The sequence below is a fragment of the Schistocerca cancellata genome, chromosome 2 (genome assembly GCF_023864275.1).
Source record: "Schistocerca cancellata isolate TAMUIC-IGC-003103 chromosome 2, iqSchCanc2.1, whole genome shotgun sequence".
Classification (NCBI taxonomy): domain Eukaryota; kingdom Metazoa; phylum Arthropoda; class Insecta; order Orthoptera; family Acrididae; genus Schistocerca; species Schistocerca cancellata.
In genome coordinates this window covers 400040416-400048651 of record NC_064627.1, presented here as the reverse complement: position 1 = coordinate 400048651, position 8236 = coordinate 400040416, and the positions used below count along the sequence as shown (strand labels likewise).

The following is an 8236-nucleotide window of genomic DNA, read 5'->3' as shown; positions in this document are numbered from 1 at the left end:
TTCCCTTACTTCAATCACAAAGACAAACAATGGTCATAAATTCCCAACGGTACCGACCGGCAGCCGTGTCACTCTCAGTCCATAGGCGTGGCCAGATGCAGATATGGAGGGGCGTATGAATAGAGTTTTTTTTTTAAAGGGCGTATCTCATGCTGAGTAAATTTTTCAGGACACACAAAAAACTGTGTCAACTTCAAACTAAGAAATGTTGATGCTTTTTGGTGGTTTTATGTTATTAGTACAGTAATATCTGAGTTTATGTGAGAATGATTTTCACCTTAAGTAATTATGCTACGTGTAATTCAACTATAAACTTCACTGATTTACACCATTTTAAAAAAATACATCCTAAATTAAAAAACTCATGTCAGAATTACGCAAACTTAGCTTTTTTTTAAAAAAAATGGTTTAATTATTCTTCGCCAACGGCCTTGCCGCAGTGGTAACACCGGTTCCCACCAGATCACCAAAGTTAAGCGCTGTCGGGCTGGGCTAGCACTTGGATGGGTGACCATCCGGTCTGCCGAGCGCTGTTGGCAAGCTGGTTGCACTCAGCCCTTGTGAGGCAAACTGAGGAACTACTTGATTGAGAAGTGGCGGCTCCGGTCTCGGAAACTGACATACGGCCGGGAGAGCGGTGTGCTGACCACATGCCCCTCCATATCCTCATCCAGTGACGCCCATTGGTTTAGGATGACACGGCGGTCGGTCGGTACCGTTGGGCCTTCATGGCCTGTTCGGGAGGAGTTTAGCTTTTAGTTTTAATTAATTTTCAAAGGTATGCAAAATACTATTAAGAGCAATGGTTTATGATACAAATCACAATAATTACTAAAAAAATATAACACCAGGACTGTTATCAATTAGATTATGTGAAATGCGTTCTTCTTATTCTGTGACACTTTCAGGTTCAGTTGGCCAAGAAAATAGTTCTGTGTATAAATACTTGTGCTCTTGAGGAATGTAGGGTTCGATTTTCTTCAGGTTTTCAATCTTTGCTCTTTTGATGGGAACTTTCCCAGAAGAGTACGATGGTAATGATGGCAGAGCAGGTGTCATTGAAGTGAGAGCCATGAAGAAAGTGTGGCAGACCAGACCATTTATTGTCGAATACCCTTTAATGTAACTCTTTCTCTCGTGGGAATACAGTGATAAGGAGTACTAATTTAAAACTTAATTCTTTCATTTCCGGGTTTGCTTTCAGTCTCTTCAGAGATAGGGCACTTTTTGTAGTGCAATAGCCACCAGCTTCTGAAATCCAGAATTTCTGTAGTTGCCACTTCTTTCACCACAAACTTTCCTGGTACAGAACTCTCTATAATATGGCGAGCAACGTTGTGCACTGAATAGATTCTATCACTTTCTTTGAGATGTTTTGCGATGAATCCAAAATCACAGTCACAAGGTAAAAAACTGTGAACTCTCACAGGGAAAAATTGTTGTATTTTCTTAACTCGACCTGTGTCTGTGAGTGAGAGAAGATATCGAGAAAGTGTCTGATTTTTGTTTGGGCGTGCGCAGTTATCTGAAAATAAACGGAGCTCTGTTTTATTTTTCAGTACTTCTTTAATAAAATCTGATAAAAAAGAACAGACCACATCTGGGGATGTTCTGCCATTCCCTTCATGGTAAACGTACAATGTACTACTCTTTTCTTTAATGTTACTGATACAGAATATACTAACAGTAAGCTGTCTTAAATAGAAAGGCTCCTGAACTGGAGTCTTTGGTAGGGTTATATTCTGAATGTAGTCAATTGCGATGAACAAAACATAGCTTTCTTTTCGCCCCTCTACAGAGAATTCATGCTATAGAGCAGAATAAAACTTCCTACTTCTTCGTTTATGTATTAATAGTTCGGCTGTAGCTGCTCTTTTAGCAACATCATTAAGATGAGGGACATTAATTTTATGGTTAAGTTCTTCACAGGTACAACATACATCTACTTGAGGCCTACCAAACCTGTAGCCAAAACCCTTGTTAAAATCATTCTAGTATGTGTAGTATGACACAGCTCTGAATTCAGGATATTTCGTTGTGAACAGTTATTGTTTTTATTGATAGCTGAGGGCTCAGGTAGCATATTTTGTCCTGAGAATAATGCGATTCATACAATGGGAAAGATCTAATATGATCGTGAATCGCCTACATCTACATCTACATCTACATCCATACTCCGCAAGCCACCTGACGGTGCGTGGCGGAGGCTACCTTCAGTACCTCTATCGGTTCTCCCTTCTATTCCAGTCTCGTATTGTTCGTGGAAAGAAGGATTGTCGGTATGCCTCTGTGTGGGCTCTAATCTCTCTGATTTTATCCTCATGGTCTCTTCGCGAGATATACATAGGAGGGAGCAATATACTGCTTGACTCTTCGGTGAAGGTATGTTCTCGAAACTTTGACAAAAGCCCGTACCGAGCTACTGAGCGTCTCTCCTGCAGAGTCTTCCACTGGAGTTTATCTGTCATCTCCGTAACGCTTTCGCGATTACTAAATGATCCTGTAACGAAGCGCGCTGCTCTCCGTTGGATCTTCTCTATGTCTTGTATCAACCCTATCTGGTACGGATCCCACACTGCTGAGCAGTATTCAAGCAGTGGGCGAACAAGCGTACTGTAACCTACTTCATTTGTTTTCGGATTGCATTTCCTTAGGACTCTTCCAATGAATCTCAGTCTGGCATCTGCTTTACCGACGATCAACATTATATGATCATTCCATTTTAAATCACTCCTAATGCGTACTCCCAGATAATTTATGGTATTAACTGCTTCCAGTTGCTGACCTGCTATTTTGTAGCTAAATGATAAAGGATCTATCTTTCTGTGTATTCGCAGCACATTACACTTGTCAACATTGAGATTAAATTGCCATTCCCTGCACCATGCGTCAATTCGCTGCAGATCCTCCTGCATTTCAGTACAATTTTCCATTGTTACAACCTCTCGATACACCACAGCATCATCTGCAAAAAGCCTCAGTGAACTTCCGATGTCATCCACCAGGTAATTTATGTATATTGTGAATAGCAACGGTCCTATGACACTCCCCTGCGGCACACCTGAAATCACTCTTACTTCGGAAGACTTCTCTCCATTGAGAATAACATGCTGCGCTCTGTTATCTAGGAACTCCTCAATCCAATCACACAATTGGTCTGATAGTCCATATGCTCTTACTTTGTTCATTAAACGACTGTGGGGAACTGTATCGAACGCCTTGCGGAAGTCAAGAAACACGGCATCTACCTGTGAACCCGTGTCTACGGCCCTCTGAGTCTCGTGGACGAATAGCGCGAGCTGGGTTTCACATGACCGTCTTTTTCGAAACCCGTGCTGATTCCTACAGAGTAGATTTCTAGTCTCCAGAAAAGTCATTATACTCGAACACAATACGTGTTCCAAAATTCTACAACTGATCGACGTTAGAGATATAGGTCTATAGTTCTGCACATCTGTTCGACGTCCCTTCTTGAAAACGGGGATGACCTGTGCCCTTTTCCAATCCTTTGGAACGCTACGCTCTTCTAGAGACCTACGGTACACCGCTGCAAGAAGGGGGGCAAGTTCCTTCGCGTACTCTGTGTAAAATTGGATTTTCTGCCATGCATTTTTTATCTTCTAGAGTACATCCAGCCATTTTTAAATCTCTGATTCTTCTGACTCGCTTTTCACTCACAGAAAAAACTAAAAGAAAAGATTTCATGCACATCTTCGTTCGATCACTTCCTACATGGATATGGTAAGAGAAAGTAGCACTTTTCACTACCTTGGGATTAGTTCTACCCTCTGGTCTTCTCTTTTTAACTTCAGCTACATAAATCAAGCCTTGTAGATACAAATCCTGGGCTTTCTTACTAAGAATATTGTAAAATTTTGGAAACACATCCAAACAGTTGTCTTCTCCCAGATTGTCCAAACAGTTTCTTGTACATCTAACAGAAGAAAGAAAAAGAAAGAAACAAATGAGTAATTGTCGCAGTAAACACAACTAGTACATGGTCGTTCTGAATAAAATGGAGGGTACCATTTAAAACAACTTTGGTTACCTATCAGTACTAATGTTATTAATTGTTTTAATTATAAACATAAAGTATAGCTTTGAAACAATAATTTACTGCTAAATCATTAGCATAAAAACGGAAGAAAATAATGGAAGCAAAGTGGCTTGCCTGCAGGAAAATTCAGGTTTTTTAGCCTCAACAATGTTGCCTCCGTGTTCACCTTTGAGTCGGGCTGCTTTTACTTGGTTTATCTTATACAGGGTGTTACAAAAAGGTACGGCCAAACTTTCAGGAAACATTCCTCACACAGAAATAATGAAAAGATGTTATGTGGACATGTGTCCGGAAACGCTTAATTTCCATGTTAGAGCTCATTTTAATTTCGTCAGTATGTACTGTACTTCCTCGATTCACCGCCAGACACGGGATACTCTACCGGCGCTGCTAGAACATGTGCCTTTACAAGTACTACACAACATGTGGTTCATGCACGATGGAGCTCCTGCACGTTTCAGTCGAAGTGTTCGTACGCTTGTCAACAAGAGATTCGGTGACCGACGGATTGGTAGAGGCGGACCAATTCCTTGGCCTCCACGCTCTCCTGACCTCAACCCTCTTGACTTTCAGTTATGTGGGCATTTGAAAGCTCTTGTCTACGCAACCCCTGTACCAAATGTGGAGACTCTTCATGCTCGTATTGTGGACGGCTGTGATACAATACGCCATTCTCCAGGACTGCATCAGCGCATCAGGGATTCCATGCGACGGAGGGTGGATGCTTGTATCCTCGCTAACGGAGGACATTTTGAACATTTCCTGTAACAAAGTGTTTGAAGTCACGCTGTTACCTTCTGTTGCTGTGTGTTTCCATTAGATGATTAATGTGATTTGAAGAGAAGTAATAAAATGAGCTCTAACATGGAAAGTAAGCGTTTCCGGACACATGTCCACATAACATATTTTCTTTCTTTGTGTGTGAGGAATGTTTCCTGAAAGTTTGGCCGTATCTTTTTGTAACACCCTGTATAACGACGATTTTGCACCATGTTTTCTTTTGCATGATTTGTCAGCGCAATCACCACTACACACGCAATCAATGTCACTCATTTTATCGTTAGATGTGAACTAATTGTGAACTGAACAGCAATGGAACAAAGGCTGTATATCACAGGTTAGAAAATAAGCGGCAAACTGAAACAGCTGTTTACAATGCTGCCAACAGATTTTTTTGAAGAGGCGGAAGTCAGTGACATACGCCCATTAAAAATAAATAAATAAATAAAAATAACTGTGATCTTTGATCTGGGATTTTCACTCAATGTGAGCCATTAGAAACGCCCTTTTAGAACTAATCGATAGGCATATCTTTCGGGTTTCTGAAACAACAAAAAACTAAAATTCGATGAAATCATGAGTTACGCCCCTTTTTAAAAAAACTCGGTTCATGTGGTCAGCGTACTACACTTCCTGAATTTTTATATTCTCTGTTTTTGTTAGTTGGCTCCGATATGTCGTGCGTTATTCAAGGATTTCTACTGAGCCCTATCTTTTTGCTTATCCACTGTTGCTTTCAATATTTCATCAGTGAAGACTTCCCATTAGTTTTCTGTTGCGTCCTCTAGCCTGTCTAACGCTAACTTTAAAATCCTCAACAGCCTCTTGCTTTTTCAGCTTACCCATTTCCATCTCTGCAGAAAAATTTGTTTTAGTCCGTAATTCAAATGGTTCAAATGGCACTGAGCACTATGGGACTTAACATCTGAGGTCATCAGTCCCCTAGAATTTACAACTACTGACACTTAACTACCTAAAGACATCACACACATCCATGCCCGAGGAAGGATTCGAACCTGTGACCGTAGCGGTCGCACGGTTCAAGACTGAAGCGCCTAGCACCGCTCGGTCACTGCGGCCGGCAGCCCGTAGTTGCTACTTATTTATTTTTGATAATGGCTACTGGTTTCGGTAGGCAGTAGCATCGTCAGGCAGCCTCTTATTCCTGCCACGCTGTCGTCTCGCTCGCTTTCCAAATAGATGTTTCCGTTTTAGTACTGTTTTCGTCGGTGTTCCACTGACAGTAGCCGGCCGGTGTGGCCGTGCGGTTCTAAGCGCTTCAGTTTGGAACCGCGTGTCCGCTACGGTCGCAGGTTCGAATCCTGCCTCGGGCATGGATGTGTGTGATGTCCTTAGGTTAGTTAGGTTTAAGTAGTTCTAAGTTCTAGGGGACTGATGGCCTCAGAAGTAAAGTCCCATAGTGCTCAGAGCCATTTGAACCATTTCCACTGACAGTACGTTGCGAATGTGTAACAGTCCCATCTCTCTAAAGTCCTACCTTTCTGTAATTTCTTTAGATTTAATCTGCAGTTCGTAACTATTAAATTATGATTAGAGACAACATCTGCCCCGCGAAATGTTTTTCGATTGGAGTTTCTAAATCTCTGCCTTACAATTATGTTATTTATTTAATACCCTCCAGCGTCTACAGTCGTCTAACAAGCAAACAAGTGCGTTTACAATTTTTAAACCAAGTTTTAGCAATGATTAAATTGTGTTCGGCGAAAAATGCTATCAAGCGGATTCCATTTTCATTTCACTCCCCCAGACCATCTTCTTCTACTATTTATCCTTTCTCGTCATTTTTCCGCTATCACTTTCCAGCTCCCCATTAGAATTAAATTTTCTCTCTCTTGAGTCTTTCTTTTAGCTCTTCATACATCTTTTTCCAATCTTTACATCACTTGAGAAGCTAGTAGTCATATAAACTTATACTGATGAGATGTTTGTTCGCTTTGTGTCTTCGTTGGCTACTATAATGAATTCACAATGCTGTTCATAGTAACTTACCTGCATTTCTATTTTCTTACTCATTATTATACATAATCCTTTACTAATTCTATTTCGTTTTGTATTGATAACCAGGTGATCGCCACATCAAAAGGCGTGTTCTTGCTGAAACCACTCTTCCTTAATTACAATGTATCTAACACGAAACTCTCCATTTCCCTTTTAAATTCTCTAACCTATCTACCTGATTAAAGGAGCTAACATTCCACACTCCAACATGTAGTAGGCCAGGTTTCTTTCTCCTAAAGATAACGTAGGCTGTTTTTTTTTTCAGACCTCTTCTTCGTTTCATCACTTACAAACAAACGAACTACTAGTATTTCAGAAAAATCTGGATGATTTATTCGAGAGAAAGAGTTTCACAAATTGAGCAAGTCAATAAGGCATTGGTCCACTGGCACTTAAGTAAGCAATTATTCGGCTTGGCATTGATTGGCTGATAGAGTTGTTGGCTGTCTTGCTGAGGAATATCGTGCCAAATTCTGTCCAATTGGCACGTTAGATCGTCAAAATTCCGAGCTGGTTAGAGGACCCTGCCCATAATGCTCCAAACGTTATCAACTGGGAGAAGATCCGACGACCTGCCTGGCCAAGGCGGGGTACGGCAGAGCACGAAAACAAACAGTAGAAAAACTAGCCATTTGCAGGCAGTTTATCTTGCTGAAATGTAAGCCCAGGATGGCTTGCATGGAAAGGCAACAAAACGGAGCGTAGAATATCGTCAACGTACCTCTGTGCTGAAAGAATACTGCGGATGACAACCAAATGGGTCCTGCTGTGAAAATAAAAGGCGCCTCAATCCATCACTCCTGACTGTCGGGCCATATGGCAGGCTGTAGGTTGATATCCACCACCACTGTCTGCAGTTTCTCCTGATACATACTTGCTGCTACTCTCTGTTGGAAGTGGGACTCAGCACTGAAGATATTTCCATTCCAGTCAATGAGATTCCAGGCCGAAGACGTGTCTTGAGACGTCCCAGACAGTGATTGGACACCAACTTCACTGTCTCCCACCATACGACCCTCAGCCAGGTCTAGGCTGCCATTTCCTTTTATAATAGGACCCCTTTGCTTCTCACCCTCGACGTCCTTGCAGAAAGCGGTATGTCGAGATATTCTACTCCTCACATTTTTGCCATTCATGAGAAGCCATCCTGGGCTTACATTTCAGTAAGCTAATGCCCGCTTGAACATGGTGAGATTTTCTGCTGTCTTCGTGCTTGCCAACCCTACCTTGGTGTACAATATCGCCGGATACCTCCCCACTGGAGAGTGATTGGAACATTATGAGCAGGTTCTTTCAGTATCTTGAGATTTTGACTATGTAGCGCGTCAGTTGGACAGAATTTGGCCTGATATTCCTCAAGTGGACATCGAACAACTCTAT

At 41.6% G+C, this 8236-nt stretch overlaps 1 pseudogene; it reads left to right on the top strand.

Moving 5' to 3' along the window:
* Positions 1-421: 421 nt before the first annotated feature.
* Positions 422-539, top strand: LOC126164260 (5S ribosomal RNA; annotated as a pseudogene).
* The last annotated feature ends 7697 nt before the right edge of the window (positions 540-8236 follow it).